This window comes from Cyprinus carpio, unplaced genomic scaffold (assembly GCF_018340385.1).
Source record: "Cyprinus carpio isolate SPL01 unplaced genomic scaffold, ASM1834038v1 S000006759, whole genome shotgun sequence".
Lineage (NCBI taxonomy): Eukaryota > Metazoa > Chordata > Actinopteri > Cypriniformes > Cyprinidae > Cyprinus > Cyprinus carpio.
Genome location: NW_024879356.1, coordinates 1,404,100 through 1,426,632, shown reverse-complemented (window position 1 = coordinate 1,426,632; position 22,533 = coordinate 1,404,100). Strand labels below are relative to the sequence as shown.

At 36.8% G+C, this 22,533-nt stretch overlaps 1 pseudogene; it reads right to left on the bottom strand.

Annotated features, from left to right (window-relative positions):
• Positions 1-1,752: 1,752 nt before the first annotated feature.
• LOC122144786 lies at positions 1,753-5,965 on the bottom strand (annotated as a pseudogene).
• Positions 5,966-22,533: the final 16,568 nt, after the last annotated feature.

Sequence of the window (22,533 nt, the reverse complement as noted above, 5' to 3'; positions counted from 1 at the left end):
AAATAGCAATAATGTGATAAACGCCTTTTTGAAAATGCTAGTGAGAGAACAGTTTGAGAGAAAAGTGATATGTTAAATGACTCAACGGTAGTAAAGCAACACTGATGATTATAGGAACCTCTTCTGGTGATCAATACAGTGATGATCTTACAATTCTCAGGTTTTGAGGCACTACAGCTGACTCTAAAGAGACTGAATTGGGTAGAAAGGTAGGTGTTGAGAATCCTCATCTTAACATTTCTGTACACTTTTATGTTTTTTCACAGAATATTAAGAGTAAATTGGCTTGGATTAAATACGCTATGCTACATTGCTGTGTAAAAATGCAAGTTCACTTTCCTAACAAGCTAATATCAGTGTCTTTTCCAGAGACGCTGTTAATACAGTAGGTTTAATGGCACTAGATGGACACTGTTGAGTAAAGATGTTTAAAAATACCTTGACAGATATGTAAGGGTGGATATCATGAAAGCTGGCAAGAAATGTGTAGGTCACATCTTATCCTAAAATAATAAAATAAAATAAAATAAAAATTTTAGGAACAATAATTACTACTATTTTTTGTTTTACATTGTGACATCATTTTCATGAATAGTAAAAATAGTAAAAATACTATTTATTTGTATTTATTATTCAATTGCCAGTAACATATATATATTTGTAATTAGTTTATTTAAATGCTGCAATAATGAGGATTTTGTGTAAAAAATGTGTGATTTTTTTTTAAGAATTTTGTGTAATAATCCTGAAAATACAAATAAAAATAGGTTCATTATTTTTAAAATATAGAAAATTGTTTAATTTAGTACCATTAATTATTATTGTTAATAATTTGCATTGTGCCATTATTTTCATGAGAAATAAAAAAAAAAGCACACAAACCTTTAAAATTTCACTTTTCAGTATTTGATATTTCAATTAAAATAAAATTGTGTGGGTGTGTATACATTTTTTAGTTGAAATAAATATTGAAAAGTGAGTGTCACTGTAAATTTGAGTAATGTTTGTCCTTAACTTGAAATACAAAAATTAACGTTACAATGTTTTTGTTTTTTTGGTGGTGGTGTGTGTGTGTGGTGGGGGGGGGGGGGGTTGTAATTATTTTTTTTAAAATAATGCCACAGAAAAGTAAAAAAAAATAAAATAAAAAAATATTATTATTATTATTATATATATATAGGGTAAAATGTGACCTGGATATCTCTTCTATGAAATTCACCCCAAAATTAATTCTAGATCAACTAAATGGCACTTCTCCACTTATATTCTTGAACTGTTAGTGAAGTAAGCAAAGAAAAGAAAGCACATGGATGTGCACTGTTAGTAAATCACGCTGTGTCATTTCTGTCCCCGTCACCTACTGACCACACCCTGTGTGCAAAACAGGAAGTAGCATCATCCCGTTTGCCTTTGCTTCAGAGCAGGACAGGATCACACTAAGCTAAAACAGAGAAGTTAAAAACAATGTGCATACATTTTGAGCAAGCAGTAACTCATTGCTATATCCATCTGCTTCAGTACAAGAGAAGAAGTGTGAATCATTAAAGTAGAAGCCCTACATTTGAGCTCATTTTCAGCTCACCTACAGAGGGGTACACCAAAGAGGAGGTCAAGAATCAAAGCTCGTATACCATATCAATCCATCCAATCACTTTACTCTCCACGTAAATATTGATTTTGTCCCCTCAAGTGTTTCTTTACAAGAATAAACCAAGATGGCTGATGATGTACATATGCAAACAATCCTTTGTGGCCTCTGAGTAACAGTGTGTCCTCTTCCCTCAGTGTTTCTCAGTGGTTCATCCATCTCCAGTGGACGTCGAAGCAGTCTGTTCTCCAAACGGCATAAAACAAGAAGAATCTGGTATGTTACATATTATACATGTGCAGTCTTAATCTCTTCCTGGTCTCCATCTCTTCGCCTGATGCTCCTCTCTCTCTCTCTCTCTCTCTCTCTCTCTCTTCTGGGAGTCTGGAGATCTAGGAGGAACTCTCTGCAGACTCTGCTGTCTTGGAGGTCTTGTCGTCTGAAAAACTTTCACTGGACAAGGCAGCATCTCCGTTCTCTGTTCTGTTGTTCACTAAGTGCTTCCCTACAGCTGTAAGGAGAAAGAAAACGGTTAGTCAGTTTGGATAAACTTCACAATTTTTTATTTAAACCATTAGCCTTTGGCTTTTATGATTAAATGGCTGCATAGGCTATAATGATATCATTACATACAGTACTGTGCATAGTTTTGGGTCAGTACGCTTTTTTTTTTTTTGTTTTTTTTTTAAAGAAACTTATACTTTTATTAAACTGACCAAAAGTAACAGTAAAGATATAAGAATAATAAAAATGTATCGCATTTTCCACTAAAATATTAAGCTGTGCAGCTGTTTTCAACGTTAATGTTTCTTGAGCAGCAAATCAGCATATTAGAATGATTTCTGAAGGATCATGTGACGATGATGCTGTAATGATGCTAAAAATTCAGCCTGCATCACTGGAAAATTGACATTTTGAAACATACTAAAACAGAAAAAAAATATTATTATATTTCACAATATTACGGTTTTACTAAAATATTCAAAACAATATTACAGTTTTTTTGTAATAAATGCAGCTTTGTTGAGCATAAGATACTTCTTTCAAAAACACACTTTTAAACAGTATTGTGAATTTTTATTGATAATCTGATGTAAGTTTTACACTTACACGTTTATAGCTAATGCTATAGGGTTAATATTACTTTTTACTAATACATTTTTAATGTTTCAAGTTGTGTTTAATTTAAACTAACTTTAATATCATTATTTAGCAATATTTAATTTATTACATTATCTATTAATTCATTCATATTTATATCTTATTGCCTGCATCAAAAATAGAAAATAAAATTAATGAAAACGTAAACTAGAATAATAATGTTTTATGAACAACCATGAATAGACAATTGACAATAGTATAAGCTGATGGCATATTTAGATTTACATAGATTATTCATTCATATTTATTACTTTTGTTTATTTTATGTTATTTATTTATATTCATATTTAGTGCCTTAGCATCAAAGATAAATAACAAAATTGATTAAATAAATTACAATGCAATATTAATATATTATGAACATAAAGAATGAACAACAAGTTTACACAGATTAATAAATGCTGTAAAAACTGTTCTTTGATTGGAAGAGAATGAATTCACCTTGTAGGGAAGCGGGGTCCGTGCCATTATTGTGACTGGCTCCTGATGCCTCCTCCAGCTCGTCCAGGTACAGACGGTAGCGGTGTCCGCTGTCATCCTCATACTCCACGTTCTCATCATCAGAGTCCACCTCTGGAGCCACGTAAACCACCTCAAACTCGATTTCTCCCCTCTGCAGAACAAAAAAAGAAGTGTGGGTGTGTGTATAGATATCAGTCCTGTTCGTTATGTGAGGTAAATATAACCTAGGGATGCTCACACAGAGCTATTGTATTATAGGGCTGTCAAATTAAAATTTGAATTTCGAATATTCATCGAATTTAAAATAAAAATCCACATTCGAATGCAATGTTTTTAGGTGTGCGTCAGGCAGCCTTATCAGTGGAACACGAAATGCGATGACGATTTCTGAATGTTTTTGTTAGCCTATCCATTTGAACACATTAGATGCAGCGATGCTGTGTTGTTCATTCAAAACATTGTGGATAAAGACAACATCAATGCAGAGAAGATCTTGTTTAAGTCAAAGCTGAAACCAAAAGTGTTTTTCCCCCTTACTGAAATTTATGCCTTTTAAATTCGAATACTGATAATATTTAAGTGTAAAATTCGAATTAAATTTTACAGCCATTTTAACAGCCCTATTATATGACTTCAGAAGACTTGCCCATGAGTCACATAAACCACTTATGATTCATCTATGATGCATTTTTTGTCATTTCAGAGCCTGACAGACCAAGTCCTCATTTGCTTTTTTAAACTGAAGAGAGCACCCACCTTTTGTGTTCAACAGGAAAGAAGTCAGATGGGTTTGGAACAACATGATGACGGGGAAATGACAATTTTTGGGTGAACAATTCCATTAACAGGTATGTTCTCTTCAAACCGGTAGTCATTACACCTCACAAGCCCAATTAAAGGGCATCTTAACCTTTGGGAGGTTCTCTGCGGGTGTTAGAATGGGATTGAAACATGGTTCTAATAAGAAGTTATAGGTCACACGCTAAGCCCTGATCTGACAGCCCCCTCGCTGGGCTGCAGACTGAACCGTGCGTGTCTCTCACCTGCTGTGAGAGGATGGTGACGGCCTCTTTTTGTGCTTTGCATCCCTCAGGTTGATGTTGTTGACGGCTAAGATGGCATCTCCCACATGCAGTCCTCCGTCAGCGCTCTGCAGGCTGAGTGGGGTGGATTTCGGAGATGAGGATGGGAACGCCGTGCTCTTTCCCGCCCTGTAATAATTCCAATGCAAACATCAAATCAGGACTTTGATCTTGGAACATACAGTGATTCATCTATTGAAACCAGATGAATTAGCCTGCATATAAAATCAAAGGTTGAACTCACAGTAATGGAGATGCCAAGTCCTTCATGATCTTCTTTGCTCAAAACCACTTTGCGTATAGGGCCGACTCCCTGAGTCTTTTTCAAAGAATCTGTGTCCTGCAGAGGTAAACGTAGAGAGGACATAATCAAGGGTGAATCACATGAAAATGCCCATAGTTCACCACAAAATCAAACAAACTACTATATTTATATATATATTTATTTATAGTGCATATAAATAATTAAGCTTGTTTTCTAGACTATTGTCTATAATATTATATTATTTATATTGTGACATTATTTTCATATTTATGGTAGCCAGCTGTACTGTGGAAAAATCTAATTCTTGTGACTGGGATTATATAGTATATTTAATACCATTTAAAGTATATTAAAACAACATAATTTTAAAGACTAATGTTTAAGTCCATATAAATTTTTAAATATAAAAAATCTTACATTTTGATCTAAAATAGATTTAATTTAAAATACTAAATAAGTAAATATGGACATTTAAATATATTTTTAAAGATTCTTAAATGTCAGTGCAGACAAAAATCTTAATGGGCTTAACATTTTATTTGTAAGATTACATTTAATTAAACTTAGTTGTTTAATGCAAAATTTTATTTCTTATTAAAAAATAAAAACAATATTATTTTAGTTTCATTAATGTACCACTATTTTTTTATTATTATTATTTTAATTCAATTTTATTTTTATATTTTCATTTTAACTTTAGCTAAGGTTTTTGTAATTTTGTTTTAAGTTATTATAGTACTTAAAACTAAAATAAAAAATGTATTAAATAAAAAATGTTGACGGTATCTAGCTGAAATGTTTTAATTTTTGTAAATTTTGTTTTATTTAGTTTTTTTATTTGAAGTAATGAATTATGGTTTTACTTTTAGTTAATAAATAAATAAATAACCAGAAGATATAAGAAATTAGATTTTTAACTTCTGATTTTGATTTTGGGGTAAAATCTTGTTTTTTCAAATTTTACTCTGATATATCTCAAGAAAATTAGTTCACCTGCATGCAGTTTTACCAAGTAAATGAACTGAATGTGCTATCTTACATGCCCCACAGGTGATGGCAAGGGTTTTTTTTGGATCATTGCGCCCCCTGCAGGCTCGGATCACTGTTTTGTGGCGATGCAGGTGAATCTCAGCTTCAAGCTGGTTCCAAAGCTTGTCATGTGCTGGTCCTTTCATGTCTCGCCCGAGCAACTGGATCTGTTGCACCCTGAATACAACGAAAAGAGCTTTCCAGTTTATAGCTACTGACACCCAGAACTCTGTGCCAGTTTTTGCCTCTTTGTGTGGAAGAAAAATCGTCACATGAAACCCACATAATGGTCAATCAGAACAGAAGAACAATGCTGTCCTCTTACCTCCCAGCCACTACGCTCTTTGTCCAGATACTTGGCTGCAAGCCTGGCTCCATACACCTCAGCCTGTAGTAACCGCAATGTGCCTGCGGAGGGGCTCGTTTCTCTTTCTTCAAACATCTTCACCTCTGCCTCCAACTTGGCCTCCTTCACTTTTTCTTTCTTACTGGCCTCCAGTTCCTTCTCCTGTGACATGTAATCAAACAAAGTCCAGAGGTGAGCAGTTGTGCGCCAAACCTCTGACCATGTATGCATACTGATGCAAGTCTGTTAATAACACACATCAAATCTCTGTCATTAACAACCTTTCTAATGTGCTGCCCAATAGGACAAGAAACAGAAGACCTACGTCACCACAAAAACTACAACTTCACAATGACAAGTGAGGTGAGATCACAGGACAAACAACCACTCTAGCTTAAACATACCACTTAATGTGTGCAAATACTACAGAATTGTAACAAATGTAGATTTAACATCATAATTACTACAAGTTGGGGGTGGGCGATTAGACAAGCAGACATTATAGCCGATACTGGTTTAAATTTTGTCAAGAAGAAGGTAGAGATTTTGAACTTTAGTCTCTATCGCGGTTACACACTCACATGACATTGCTGTGCCACATGGTCAAGAAAACCGTTATATCATTTGCGCACATTTTTAAAGGTCATGCGGTTTTAAAACTAGTGATTTTTAAGCCTTTGAAACAATCCAGCAGCGTAAGAGAACTCATTTTGCTATATGCATTACGCGTGCATCATTTTGTCATATTGACACTTGTGACAAGCAATTCTGAAATTTCTATGGTATAAAAATGTTTTGATTCAAAAAGTCCTTATTTAAATAAAAAATAACTAGAACATGATATACATCATTATCGTAAAATCAAATGACTCGTATCGTGATATAAGATTTTGGTCCTATCACCCACCTCTACTTACAAGTTTACCCAGTTAGTTGTGAAATGAAGCTAATTTTAAATGGCATCTCTTCATTTGTTACAACCCCTGGAGTGAAAAAAAGACCACACATCTAGCATTAGCTATGTAACCAGTATTGAACTTCAGGACTAATATCGATCGGCTTGTATCAAAGATTAAAGGTGCGATCACATTAGCGATATTTCGGTGAAATTTCGCAGACATAAAAGGTCTATTGTGAAAAGTTTAGGTGATTAATTTTCAGACAAAGCAGCTTTCCTTTGGTCAGTGTGATGAATTGAGCAAAATTCTGTGAAGGAACAGTTTCGTTCTCATGCAAAAATTCATGATTATGTGGATTTAAAATACTGGATAATCGTCCACAAAATTTTTCACTCAACAACCAGTAAATGACCACACCTTAACAGCATGTGGTGGCCGCGATACAGATTCTTTTACTTTTTCATTTATAACCCATCAGCGGGGTTCAATTTTTCCAAGGTTTCAGTGAATAATGTATCGGCTACCAATATATTCACTCACCTCTAGCACTACTAGTACACAAAAAGAACATAGTTCTTTACTAGGGATGGTTAAAAAAGACAGCAGCAGCATTAACAGAAGGGAAAAAGTGGAGTTAGACCGGACACACATGGACTCAAAAAAACATGCAAACTTACCTTGTCCTCCACTGAGGAACAGGCTTAAGAATTGAAGAAAAAAACAGAGGTGTCAGAGGTTAGAGAGACAGGGTTGTAAAAACAGAAAGGACGGTTACAGAAGCATCAACGCTATCATCCTTACATCATGTAGGGTTAAATCAGGAAGGCAAGCGCAGAGTGTGCCAACCCACCAGAGTCTGTTAGTGTTCATTACAGCTGATTATACCATAGATACTGCTATTACAACACCATTCAAATGTCACAGCTTTGCTACACAGTCAAAAGTATGTAGACACATCATGTACTAATTAGTGGACTGAGCTATTCCAGCCAACCCGTTAATGATGGCTGGATAAACTGAAGCATACAGACATGTAATCTCTGTAGTCGGTTTGTCAGATTTGCGCCCTTGGGTTACTCTAAGTGATGCTACAGTAAAGTGAAAAAGTCTAGGAGTGATGGCAGGTCACCCACAGAAGCTCACAGAACAGGACGTGAGTTCTGAAGCCGTTACGTGCACCAGACACCTGTCTGCAGCTTGAGCTGGAAGGTTTTAAATACTTGTTGTTTGTTGTTGTTGTTGAATGTAATGGTAGGTTGATATTGGATATATATATAGGTAGTAAAAATTGATAGCATGAATGCACTTTAAGTCGCTTTGGATAAAAGCGTCTGCTAAATGCATTCATAAATCTACTTTAATTTAATTTAATTTAATATATCTATACCTGCCAGTCAAACATTTGGGGTCGGTAAGATAATTTAATACTTTCTATTTAGCAAGGGGGGGGGGAACACAATAAATAATCAAAAGTAACATTAACGACAATGTTACAAAACTATTCTCATTCAAATAAAAGCTATTCTTTAGAACTCTATTCATCAAATAATCTCGGTAGTGAAAAAAATGTATAGGCCTGGTTTCGATCCACAAAAATAATTAACCCAGAAAACTCTTTTGTACATGATTTGATTTTCTATACGAAATGCTGGATGATGCTGCAAGCTTCAGCTTGGCATATCACAGGAATATAAATTAGATTTGAGAAAATTGTCATTTTAAATTGCAATAATATTTACACAATATTACTATTTTTACTGAGCATTTTTAAGCAAATAAATTGGCAGACTGGTGAACATACGGATTATTTCAGAAGTTTTTAGACATCCTTACCACCCAATCTATGCCATTGACCCTACTGGAATGGATGTTTCATTGTGCAGCATGCTTCACTTGACCATTTTACATTGGAATTAGCTTGCCCGCATTACCCGGTAACACTCACTTGATATTTTAAAACACTTACTAATTGTAACATTAGTAACGGTGCTACAGTCTTAGCAAAATTAATCTGCTCAACACTTCAATTCCTCTAGGTGTTTTATATCATATCTCTTAATAAAATTTTCATCAGTCTAGGTTCAGCTTGTAGGTTTATTTGTACTTTATTAGCCCCAATCTCTAAAATGGTTGTTGGTTGAAACAAGACAAAGTTATCAGTTATATGCTATTCTGATCGATACTGTGTAACATGGGTTACAATCCAGGGACGGTTTTTCAGGATTGTATCCGCGTAATAGAGTCGGATCCTCCTGGAACACCTAGGCATGTAACTTTCACTTAAGCTGGGGAACGATCTCACGTCGGCGTGGAAAGTGAGGAAACCTAAACCTGATCTCTGCTTCATTACAGTTTGCACATTTTTTTTTTTTTTGTGTCGCTCGGAAATGGTCCCCGCTGATCTGCCTGCCTTGCAACAACAGACCGGTACAGAGGGTCACGCGATAACGTGTGTCTCCCGGATCACTAACGACACACCCTTTACAACGGCATTAGTTCTGGCTTTTGTTCACACAGAGCTCGTTCCAGGACTGAACCCGGCAATGTTACTAGGTCCCCAACCTGGGGATCAATCCGCAGAATCAATCCCGGGATGTGTTTGCAGTTCACAACAAGAAAAAGCCGACCCGGCAATGTTCCCGGCAATTTTCCGGGTCCAAACGGTGCAGTGTGAAAGGGGCTTCTGATAGTCTATGTTTGTTTTGCTAAACGCCATGGCAGTAGTCCCTTGTACACAAAACAAGCTGATGGGTTCATCTAGCACTCCTTTTTTAGATGGGTCTGGAATAAACTTTGATCAGCCCTGCTTCGAAATATCCCCCACTCAGCTAGTTAGGCTAACATCACTTCTAGGCCTGAACTTTATCAGTGTTACATCAGATGAAAAGCTTTCCACTTCCACATTAATTACCATAGTTCTGGAATGATATGTTTCTGGTTATCAGGTGTCCACACTACTTTTGACCACATAATGAGTTGAAAGCATTCCAGGTGGCCTTGATGCTAACATATTAAACTAGGTGTCCTCTCACAAAGCCTTATCTTTCAGCTAACAATCATCTTACATTTAAACCTAGCCTTAGTTCTCTTTTCTCTGCTATAGTTGTAGGAATCTGTGATGTGCCCAGCCATCCTGAGTCTTTGATGGAGTTCAGAGTCGAACTCGCCTGTCCGTCGTTGTGGCTTGGAGTTTTAAGCTGCAATGTGCATGGCTGGGAGTTTGAAGAAGCTGTTCATGACCACCCTCCTCACACGCACAGCCTTCTCCTCCTTGAAATCTGTCAGCTCCGACCCGCAGGTCCACCAGCTGGAGACTGAAACACACACACACACACACACCAAACACACACCACACACACACACACACCACACACACTACACACACACGACACAGTGAGATAACTAGGCCATCCAAGAATCATGAGTCCATGCTCAGATTTGTGCTGACCTCAAGTAGTGTCTCTGCGTTATGAACGCATTGACCATCCTTCTCCAATCCAGTAATAGAGTCAGATTTACAATTAATAAATGAAAATATAAAGTATGAAAATGAAGACAAAATGTTTTATCCTACCTAACAGAGTCAACACCCAAAGGAAAACTGCAATTTGTGGCTTTTTTTTAGGATACTAGCAATTAGTGCAATTCCTTCTCTGGCACGTTGAGCCAAGATGCCTATGGAAAAACTCTAGTTAGATTCCCAGTTTTGCAACAAGTCTTTTTAAAGGAATAGCTCCATCCAAAAATAAAATATGCCTGTAAAACGGTGCATTTGCTTTCTTATAAACACGCAGCGTTTCACTTTCCCAAGATGTTTAACTGATGTACTGGAGTTGTGTGATTTGACTTGCTGGATTATTGTTTTTAGTTTTTTTTAGTGTACTGCAAAATGTCTACAAATCTGTTTCAGATTACGAAACAACTCATCTACAACTTGGATGGCCTGAGGGTTGAGTAAACATTTTTTGTGAACCTGGAAAACAAAACCGGGGTTATCATAAGCAGCACGGGTATTGATTGAAGCATTAGTCCAACAATACACTTGTAATTGGTGAAAATTAACACATGTTTCTTTTATGCAAATGGGCAAAATCATTAGGGATTATTACTCTTTCCCCGCCAGCATTTTTTGAAAAAAAGTTGTTGGGCCAGCCACCTCCAGCGATTTTGATGATTTTGGGGGTGGCACTAAAAATTTTTTGGATGGCTGACAGTAATAGATTTTGGCTGAAAATATGATATTAGAATACATGGCAAATACCCCCACCAAAATAAAGGAAAGCCTCTACTTTTAAACAAAAAAAAATCAGTTTTATTTCTAGCTTAAAGCAATTCGTTTTTTATCAACCACAGACTTGAATATAGGTAGTTTTCCATAAAAATGTAAATTTTGAGCAATAAGGGATAACAAAAATCACATTTTTATAGTAAAAAAAAACTACATCTGGGTAAATATTCAGTACCGTTTTCAAAACCTAAATCCAGTAAAATCACTTCCATCCACACCTCCAAAACTTGCACAGCCATATACCACTTTCCGGGATATCATTTTACCTCCCATAAAACATTATGCAGTTTTTCATTTTATATGCTGTATATTTGCTGATGATAGCAGTATGCATTAATTTATTATATGCATCTGTTTACATAAGAAATCGTTAGTTTTTTTATCCATCCTGTTCACGTGTGTTTTGTTTTTTTTTGCACGGGAGGTTTTGTACTCGTTCAGAAGATGTGTAATAGCGCCCCCGTGTGTATAATAACAGTGAAAACACGGAAAGCCGTAAAAAACTTGTCAATGGCAGGGAAAGAGTTAAGTAAATGTCCCCAAGAATCATATTTTGTAAATTTTTTCTACAGTCTAAGTAGGATATATAAAAACTTATTTTTGATTTAGTAATTATGTATTTTGCTAAGATTTTTTTAAAGGCGATTTTTCTCACCCAGAAATTTTTAGTTTTTGTATTGCCCCAGCTCCAAAGATTGTCCGCCAGAATTTTCAAAATAGTTTTGTATCTCGGTGTTATCCAAACCCAAATATTGTCCTCCTAACAAGCTTATTATTCTGCTTTCAGATTTATGTATAAATCTAAAATTGGTAAAAAAATAGACCCTTATGACTTGGTTTTTGTGGGTCCTACAGCATTTCACCAGTTTGGTTCCCCCCATTTCTGGTGTTGTGTAAACTATTCCCTTTATGAAGGGAGGACAAAAAAAACTGAACATTTAGCCCTCTGCTCTTATTTTCTACCTTTTGATGTGACATTTTCATTTTTAACTGGCCCGATACAAGAGGTAGTTTGGGTAGTAAGGACCGAGATATGGGACTCTTTAACACGTATTGTCCTTCACTACTATGTTTTTTTCCTGGTACCTTCTTCTGAACATTTTTCACTTGCATTGCTGTCTAAATGCAGGGTCAGAAAGCTCTCAGATTTCATTCATCAAAATTTCCCCCCCTTCAATTTGTGTTCCAAAAGATGAAACGTAGGTTTTACTGGGGTTTCCGGAAACGACACAATGAGGATAATTAAAATGACAGAATTTGGACTTTTTTTTAGGTGAACAATCGCTTTAAAAATTTTCCCTCTTCCCTCTCCCCTCTTTCCTTACCACTAAACCGTTTCCACTTCCCTTCGGAGAGCCATAACTCTTTCAATCTGACACACTCATGAGAACATTAACAACCTCACAACTGTGTGAATGAAATAACGGAAAACATCCCGTCCCCCATCAGAAGGCCCGCAGAATTAGAAAGCAGCTCAATCCTCCCAGCATCCTCCCAAGCCTCTTTAGGAAGGCAAGCTGCGTCAAAAAAAAAGGACAGATATAAAAACAGTCCCCCCCCCTCTCGCGTAGAAAAACTACTCATTTATTTATGCAAACCTAACTCTCTTGCTGGCTTTCATAGCCAAGGTTAGCTGAGGACCTCCTCCACTACCACTCCCCCTCCCAGACACGTTATTGTAACAGTAACGCAGCAGCAGACCAAGGTATGCTATTTTATCTGTCAGGATTCGTGTTGCTGAAAACCTAACAGTAGAGCGAGAGTGGGGAAAATCTAAACCCAACACCATCAGCTGCTGCACTGAATACTTATGATTCCCCACAATAAAAAGTGACATAGTCTACATTAAAAATGCTAGGAAGTCCTCTATATACTCACTTTAAACAACACACTTCCCCACTAGCAAAAACAAAACTTATAGTTTGTCCCCTTTTAAAATTTAAACAATTGTAGGGGGGGGGGGGGGGGAAACTAATCTTGACACAAAACGAGGGGCCCAACCACACAATACCGTCAAAAAGGGAGATTTTCAAGAAAGCGCCGTGTGTGTCGGGGGGTTGACACACGCTAATAAACTAGAAGAAAAGAAATGACCCCCTTATTTGTTTTTTTTTTTTGTTTCATGGGTCCCAAGAAACTTTTCATACACAGTTTGGCAGCCCTCATAAATAGTGAGGTGTGTGTTTGGCATAACAAAATATTTGGGGTGGAATCCCCTCCGGGAAAAAGTATATATGACATCACAAGGAAGTAGATTTTTTTTAAGGGCAAGTATGGAAATCACAAATGAACTCCCCATTTAAACATTTTCTTCATTGACCAAGTTCCCCTATCAAAAATAACCGCTGGTGATGTTTGTGTTTTTTTTCCCCCCCTTAGTCAGGCAATGCATTAATTTAACAACAAACACTGGGATGGGCTTTTTTTTGTTTTTGAACAATGGCCAAAGTTTTTTTGGAAAATGTTGAACTATAAAGTCGGTTAAAGTGGTGGGGGGGGGGAAGAAAAGAGGGATTTCCGTTAAAAAAATTTTTACTTATAAAAATTAGTACCATGTTTCGGCATTCTAAATGAAAGCAACTCCCACTTTTACAAGAAAACATGGTGAAACTATTGGGGGGGAGGAAAAACTACAAAAAATCTAAGAACTACGTTTAATAAAACCCCTGGGATGGAAAAGACTACATCACTAACTCTTCCCGTTAATATATAAGGTGGGGGATTACAACAGTGATCAAATGTGGTAAAAAATCATACAATGTTGCCAAATAAGCCATCCACCCTCTTATGCAAAAGGATGGGCCTAAAAAAAAAAAAGTTGGCGGCTGATGAAAAATTCAGTTAATGTGTAGATAATTTTTTTAAATGGCACATGGCGACAAACATGGTAAACGGGTAACAAATTAGTCAGGGTGCGTCTGTGTTGTTAAAGGGTAAATAGAAATAAAATTAACATAAAATGGGGGGGGTGGGGGGGGGGGGGGGGGGGTATTAAAGGTCGTTGGACGATACACAAAGAACTTAACCTATGTTTTCCCCTGGCACAACTTTTGTATATGTTGGTGAATTTGTAACTTTTTTTGGTTTGGACCGCCACTAATGCCCTAAGGGGGGGTTTTGGGGGGTGGGGGAACAGTAACCCATGGGGCTGATAACCAAGTGGCCATACCGAAATACATGTTTTGGTCGTACCATATGGGTTCAATGTATTGTTGGGCAAGGTAGTAAACCACCTCAGCTGTATACAACACCCTGTTTTAACGGGAACAGGATAGGAAGCTGTAAAATGCACTGTCAACAATCCAAACCCCTCCCCTCCCTTGTTGTTACAGTTTGGGAGTGTTTAAGTGTTTATCAAGCTTGTTCTTTATCTGGTAATCTATGCCTTCCAAGGCATGTTTGCCCCAGCGAGAGAGGGTGGGATTTGTGTTGTACCGTTGGGGCAGACCCATCCTCCCACCTGCCCTAAACTAACCTGTTTTCATAGAAAAGAAAATCACAGGCCCTCCCCCACACAAAATTTCCCAATACGGGGATCATCCCAGTGCAAGTGAGAGTTAAGAACTGTTGTTTTAATTTTTATTTGAAAATTTTAATCTTCGGCCTTGGACCTCCTGCCTTGCATATTGTTTAATTCCTCCCCTGGAGTGGAAATTCCCCCCCTCCTTCCACAAGCCAAAGAGACCAATTAAATTGTTTCCCCTATGGGAAATGATAATAACGTGGCTTAATCAAATTGGAACCCTTGTGGAGCTTTTGATTAAAAGAGCCCCCATAACGGGCATTTTTTGAAAAGTTGGTGGGGAAAAAGGCAGATTACACCCGAGCCCTGGGTTCTCCTGATGAAACCGGAATAAATCCCTGGCACCAACCCCAACAGACTAAGAATGCCCAGTTATCCAGAGTTGGGGTTTGGGTGTGAAACCCAGAAAAAATCAAAAAAAGAACAGTAACATACTAACTTATATAAAAAACATTGAAACACCCCCTCCGGAACATAAGTATGGCAAATTGTTTTAGTGCTGCGCTGTTTAAAGTTAAGTGGGCTCATTGTATGTGAAGTGGGACTGCACGCAAGTCCCCCAAGTTTTTTTTAAAACAAGAAGAGAATGTTGGTGGGACCAGTGTTCTGGCCATTTTTGGCTTGGTCGTTAAGACAGGGTTCCCCCTCCCCACAGGGTATTGATAATGTTTACTGCACGTCCCTAAGTTTTTTTTGTATTTTGATATACTTTCGCCTTTTTTGCAACCCATCGATGGCCAAAGCATTTTGTGTTTCCCAGTGGAAATTGAAGAAAAAATCCTGCTTCGTTCCCGAACTGGGCAACGTTTTTGTGTTAGTTTTTTTGTTTTTTTGATTGTTGCAGCCTGAACCCATCCAGATTACAGCATGCCATCCCCCCTGTGGGTAGGTCCCGAGGAAAAATGACTAATGAACCAAAAACGACTAAATGCATCATAGGTGCATTATTCATCCGGACAGTAGCCTACACATGGACAGGTGACAAGTAAAGTCCTGAGGGCCACAGACATAGGACACCCCCTTCAGTTGGTGACCAATGAAGTGGTTTTGTTGTAAGACTCTGAATAAACTGGGGTGCGCACCCCACAGGGCGTTTTCAGCCCCTATACAGTTATTTTGGCAATACCCCTATAGTGATATAAAAGGATGCTCAGTCTCTTCGTCACCGCCGGACAACTGGTGTGGGGTGTCCCACCATATAAACCTCCGAGGGCGGCTCTACGTTTAAAACTATTTGGCCTCGTAAATATCTGTTGCTTTGCCGTAGGGGTTTGACCAGCGGACTCTGTCATGTTGGGTCATTATTGGCGTCCTGTAGCCGTAAGCTTGGATCAGATTCAGGCTGGCGACTCACGGCTGCTAGCCTTAGATTACGCGATGCGGGGAACACAGGTGCGGTTTGGATGCAGCCGGCACTGTACATTACACGTCTTCAAATTGCGAGTAAAATCTTAAGGTTGTGCCAACATGGAATGAAGAAATAAAGCTCATGTTTAGGCAACTATAAAACCTTATTAAAACCAGAACCGCATGGAATTATTCAGAATTTGCAAATGAAGCACGGTTGACATCTATACTATTTCGACATTATAGAGCAGTTTTTTATTTCAAGGTTCCCGTCCCTTATTGCATAAATGATTTTGTCAAGGAATTCTGGATTACAGAAGTTTCTGCTTAACCTATGGGGTCATACTAAAAAGGGACCATATTATGGGAGTAAATGCCTTAGTTTATGCACACAATGCTATATACGTTTTACATAGTATGTGAGTTTTTGTTAGTGTAAGTATTGAAATAAGACATGTAAACTGAATAGTCAATACCCCTATTCCATATTCTATTTTTGTTATAACAAAATTAAAAATCAGTGTATTAAAGACTCGACAGATCTATCCATTCGATCAAATTATATTGTATGTAGTATGTTGCAGTCCTACAATTCAAACTGAAACGTTGGTTCACAAGACATAGCATACATGAACAGTACACACAACCTTTGTCTAGAGACTTTGTAGGAGAATAGCCATCATTTCTTCCTCACCTCTAGTTGTGTGTTGAGCTCGAAACATGGTTTTGGGCTTTGGTGACACAGCTGAGCAAAACCACGAGCTGAGTGCCTGGTCATCTGTGCCTGGACGGACCTCATAGTGTTATCAGGCCCTGGTCCCGGGTCGATCTCTCACCCAGCAACAGAAGCCACGTCCACATAGTACGCCTTTGTCAAAACTCCTTCGTCCAGCAACCTCCAGCCAATCGGAAACAAGGATTTCCATTCGGAGCGGGGAGCCGCGCGGCTTCGGTGGCCCGGGACGGAGAGGGCCGAGCCCGGGGCATACGGCACGCCGCCAGCGTACGCAGACATTTTAACACGGATACAAGAAGAAAACACAGATGAACCTCGAAATGTGAGTCCTCTGCTCAGGTGCGATTGAGTTATATTAAACAGCAGACTTCTGATGCGATTAGAAGTGAGAGACGATGTTTTGTTATGGGCGTGGGTTTCCGTGCTCTCAATCTGACCAGGAAAGATCCTTGAGATGCGAACAAGTTCAAAGCGGTGGAATCGATTAGGTTTGGGTCTGACACAAGATGGGCTCCTAACACTTTATGAGGAAAGGCATCTCGATAGACGAGTCGAGCGTTCACGGAGGTGATGTGCTTCGTGGTGAACATTATACAGCAGTACTACACTCTCCTGTGCTCATAATATAGATACAGTTATAATCATTATTTGGCATTATTCTTAGTTGTTGAAACTCATGTAATAGTATATTTTGCAAGTGTTTAATAAAATCTTATACATGCTTGTTTCACTAAATGTGTGTGTTGTATATATATCACACCCAAACCCTTTATTTATTGTTTTTCTTTAAGCTTTTTTAGAAATTGAAGCTTATAATGTATAGTATATATTATATATCTCATATATCTATTAATACTATATATCGATATTACTACTATATATACTATAATATTATATATTATATATATATATATATGATAATAACAGTCAGTAATGAATGTCCATAATTCAAATATTGTTTTTTATTAGATTTATAAACAATAACTAACAGTGAATACAAGCATGCATGAATGCCAAGTAATAAAAAAACAAAACAAAAAGTAATGTGACGTAACCTACAATGTTGGGATTGGTTTGTTTTAATCAAAGTACGTTCCAAAATATAACATGGTTTCTACATTTTTAGGTTTTAAAACTTCATTTTTTAGTTAATGTTAATATTAGCTGGGTAGCAAAGATGAAGCCAAAGAATTTATTCCATAAGAATGGCATTTTGTTTAAAAAGAGTAGGTTGTACATAGTTCATCACGCACTGGTTACATCTGACAAAAACCAAACAGACAGCGATACACTCTATTGCTGATACGCCTTTGTTTCCTTGATGGTGTCGACTTTGTTTTTTCTAACCAAGCTAATGATCTCACAGCCATTGATTCAAGTATAAAGCAAAGGAGTCTTATTCTCACCATAGCGTGAATCTTTGTCCTAACTATTTAAGCTAGCTCAGATGCTCAAAATGCCTGCTTCAGACACAGATGTGTGACTCTGTTTTTCACAGATGCGCATGATATTCTGTGCTGTTATCTGTGTGTCTTACTCTACAAGTCAACATGGGCCCACTGCAGCTACATCTTGTCCAAAAAACTGCATCTGTGAGCAAGCAGCTCCAGTGCAGTGTTTCATTGTGGCTTCAGGCTGTACTCACCGGCTTTTGTCTCAACCAAAAATGTTAAGGAAAACTACACCCTGGGATACAATCACCTCAAAGAGCTGAAGGTATTTTTGCTTGCTGGGTGTATTTATTTGATTTGTATTATTTGCTGTTTAGGAGTCATTCATTCCAGCTGGATGAAATATTTTACCCTGTTTAATGTTTCCATGTTTTACAATGAAATGATGGTGATATTGGTTTGTTTCAGGATTAAAACATTCATTCATTCGTCGTTCATTACACTATCCTAGCAGATTAAATCTTTTTGTTTTTTTTTTTTCTTGTTAATTTTGCTGTTTTACTTTAAATGTGTTCACATTACCGAGGTAAAATTGGTAGTCCAATTCATAACTCCCAGAATGTCTTTCCTCTTAGGTTTTTATCTTTTACATCTTTTTGTACTGTAAATGCTTTCTTTAATTAATGTATTATTTTATTTATTTCCATTCTATCAGATTTGTTTCTTTATTAATTGCCCACTGGATAATGTTTTTTTTTTTTGTTTTGTTTATGAACATCCTAGTATGTTCTTTATTTGTAGTTCTCTTTATTTTAATAGCCTAGTTCTACTGTTGATTGATTTTTCAAGAGATTGAATTCATTTAACTAATTATTAATTCGCCCCCCCCTCCCCCCACCCCCCAGGATTTATTTATTTGATTATATGTAATTTTTAAAATATCCTGTTTTTAAATTTTGATTAATGTCACATTTACAGAGGTTAAAAATTTGTAGTGAATTTGAAAATTTCAGGTTACCTATTCTCTTAGTTTAATTTTTTCGACTTTTTTTTTTCAAAGGTTTGTGGATTATTTCTCGAATGAAAGTGTTAGATTAGTTTATATTATGATTATATTTTTTTATATATTGGTTACTTTTTAAACAGATTTAGTTATTCCCAGTGGAATGTGTACAATAATTTCTTTCTTTGCTAAATATCCCTTTTTATTTTTTATTTTTTATTTTTCTAGTGCTTTTTTGGGGGGCTTTTTTAATTTACATTTGGTTTAAATGTCACGTTTAACAGTATTGCAGAGTGCCTTTCTCTTTTTTTTTTCCATTTTTGTACTATGTGTATTTTTCTTTAATTCAAGCTTTAAATATTATTATCATGGTATTTTCCCGTGAACGTATGTACTTGTGCCTATGAATTTTAAATCAGATTTGTGTTATTTATAGGTCAAGAGATGTTATCTGGTTTGCCAGGGACTTGAAGATATTCATAGTTCTGTCGTCTGTGGGAATATCGTAGTATTAGATCGATCTGTCCAATGTGTTTCAGATACTCACGTAGTTTGTTAAGAACTCTGGGAGCCTTATACGGAAAGGTCTACGAAGTTTTACGACAGCTTCGCCTGTGGCATGCCCCAAGGGGATGGCCTGTGGAGATCCGAAGCCATTTGGGCCACAAACAGGATACACAGCCTAGCAAGAGTCGCCCCTGGGCGACTCGAAGCTGCAAGTCCGCAAGGGTGCTGGGGGCCATCCAGAAGTAGGGAAAAACCAGAATTTGATCACGAAGAAATGAGAAGACAAATATACTAAAAGGAGCACGGCACAAAGAAACACCACCATATAACGCGTCAAGGCTTAGTGTCCTATTTCTGGATGTGAAATCAAATCAAATCAAATTACATGGCGTCCCCAGTTGCCCTTACTCAGTTTGCTTAGCATGGACAGCCAACAGCATCTCCTCCATATCATCAACTTCTTCTCTTTCTCTTCGCGGTGCAGCTTTTAAAAAACGTTAGATTTGGTCTTCAAACCGCCTCACCAAAGTCCCTCATGGTCTTCCTCGGTCTCTAGTTCATCTGAACATTGGACAGCCGGAATCAGATTCGCTCACTGAGGAATCGTGACATGTCCAGCTGCACAACCTCATTACTCTTTCTGTCAGCTCTAACAGGCTCGTGTCAAGTGGCCGGGGGTCTTCGCCTGCCTAATCTGTCTGTGTGCGAGTTGGCAGGAAACCGAGGCTACGCAATACTGCCTGCTAGATTGACCTCTAAAAACTCGAAGACGCTGGACTGCAGGCAGAACAATATCCAGGAAGTCACTTTCCAACAGCTTGCAGGAATGAAACTACTGAAACATCTCTTATTTGAAACCACAACTCTAATCCCAAACTTTTGAAAGCCAATGCCCCTCGAGAACCTGCTGCATTCAATTAAACCAGCCTAGACGTTAGACAAGAATCTGCTTTCTGCTGTTCCTCATGGGTACATGGGCATTTTTTTCTCCACTTAATGTATTGTTATTTTGTTTGATTTCCTTGACATAAACTAAAAAGTCCATCTGTGTTATTTAGTCTCATTGAAATAATAGTTTTTATTAACATTTTGAAATTAATATTAACTAGTATGAATAGGAATATAATTAATATCATTGATATAGAATATTTTTCCGGTTTTATTTCAATTACAATTTTATGTCTTTTGATATGCTTGTTTTTTGCCTTTTTGTATAGTTTTTAAACAAATTAACATTTGTTTATTTATGCTTTTATTTACACATTAATTTATGCATTCCTTTATGAGTTTATGCATTTGTTTATGTATTTATTTACGCATTAATCTATGCACTTATTTATGAGTTTATGCATTTGTTTACAAATTAATTTACATATTTATTTATGTTTACCCCTTTATTTATTCATTTATTTATGCATTAATTTACACATTTTTTGTATAGTTTTTACATAATATTTTAATAGTAATATTATAGTAACAGTAATATTTTATTGTATTTATGCATGTTTAATTATGCAGTTATTTATGCATTAATTTTGACATTTATTTATGAATTTATGCATTTGCTTATTTATGCATTTATTTTACACATTTATTTATGCATTTATGCATGCATACATTTACTGTATTTATGCATTTGTTTTTTTTATTTATGCTTTTATCAGACTGAATGTGATGTGATTAATTGGTCATGTTTACATGCCTCAAGAATCTCTTGATAACTCTTTCTATTGAGATCAGTTCTTTTAATAATTCTTTTGTATACCCAGGGCTTCCTGAGGACACTGGTCCGTTTGGATCTGAAGGGGAACAAACATTGACACGATACATGAACGTGAGCTGAAGCCATCCTCAGGCGACATGCAGGTGTTAAAACTCTGGCGCAACACACAACTCTCCACCCTGCGCTGCCCACTGGAACCTACCAAAACTAAAAGTTCTATATTTGGACGTAAAACCCATGGCAGATGCAACTGTGAACTCATCAAGGTCAAAAGGCCCTTTTAGCAAAGGATGTTAGAAATCAGGCCCTGATTTCTGCAGACGAGCCTGTCCATGAATCCTCTTGATGAATGGGCGAGCTTATGTTACTGGCAACAAGATAATCTGTCAGAAGGCAGACCAGAGTATTTGTTATTGAAGACGAGCCCAAACTGAACACACAGACAATGAGGAAATATGATGATTAATGATTTGTAAATTATGTAATCACAATTACATATGAACAACATTGCAAGAGTTGGGTGTTCTGCCTCTCTGCTTTGTTTATGTTTGCATCCCATATAGAATGAACAATAAATTTATAACGGCTTGTCCAGTATTGGTCGCACTGTCGTCAGGGTGTCAGTGATATGGACATCATATAATAAAATAAAACAATTGATTTGCAATAGAAATATAGCTTGTTTCATTAAATTCCGGAGAAAGAAATCAGAAACAGACTGCATAAAAAGCCATTTCATATTAATTTCATAGTATATATACATTAAAAAATCAATTTGTTAACTGTATTTAGTTAAAAAATTATATATTTATATAAAATACATCAATATTACATTAACATATATATTCATTATCGGTTTTATAGTTGCAATGGTGAATAGGGGGCATTTAAACAGTGGCTAGTAAGTGAAGTACGTGTTAAAAGTCGTTTTAATCCTATCATCAAACACATTCAAATATGTCCTTCAAGTAAAACGTTTTATATAGTTCTAGTGACGCTGAGTAAAATCCGAAATCTATATCTGAAAGTACACATAAAATAATTTACGTTTTTATTCATAGATCAAAATGATTATACATTCAGTATAGGATTTTTTTTTTCACAATTCCATTTACCGGTACAGCAGCAGGCCAATCGGATTGCACCTTCGCGCGCAAGGCTGAATTCTGATTTTATTTGATCT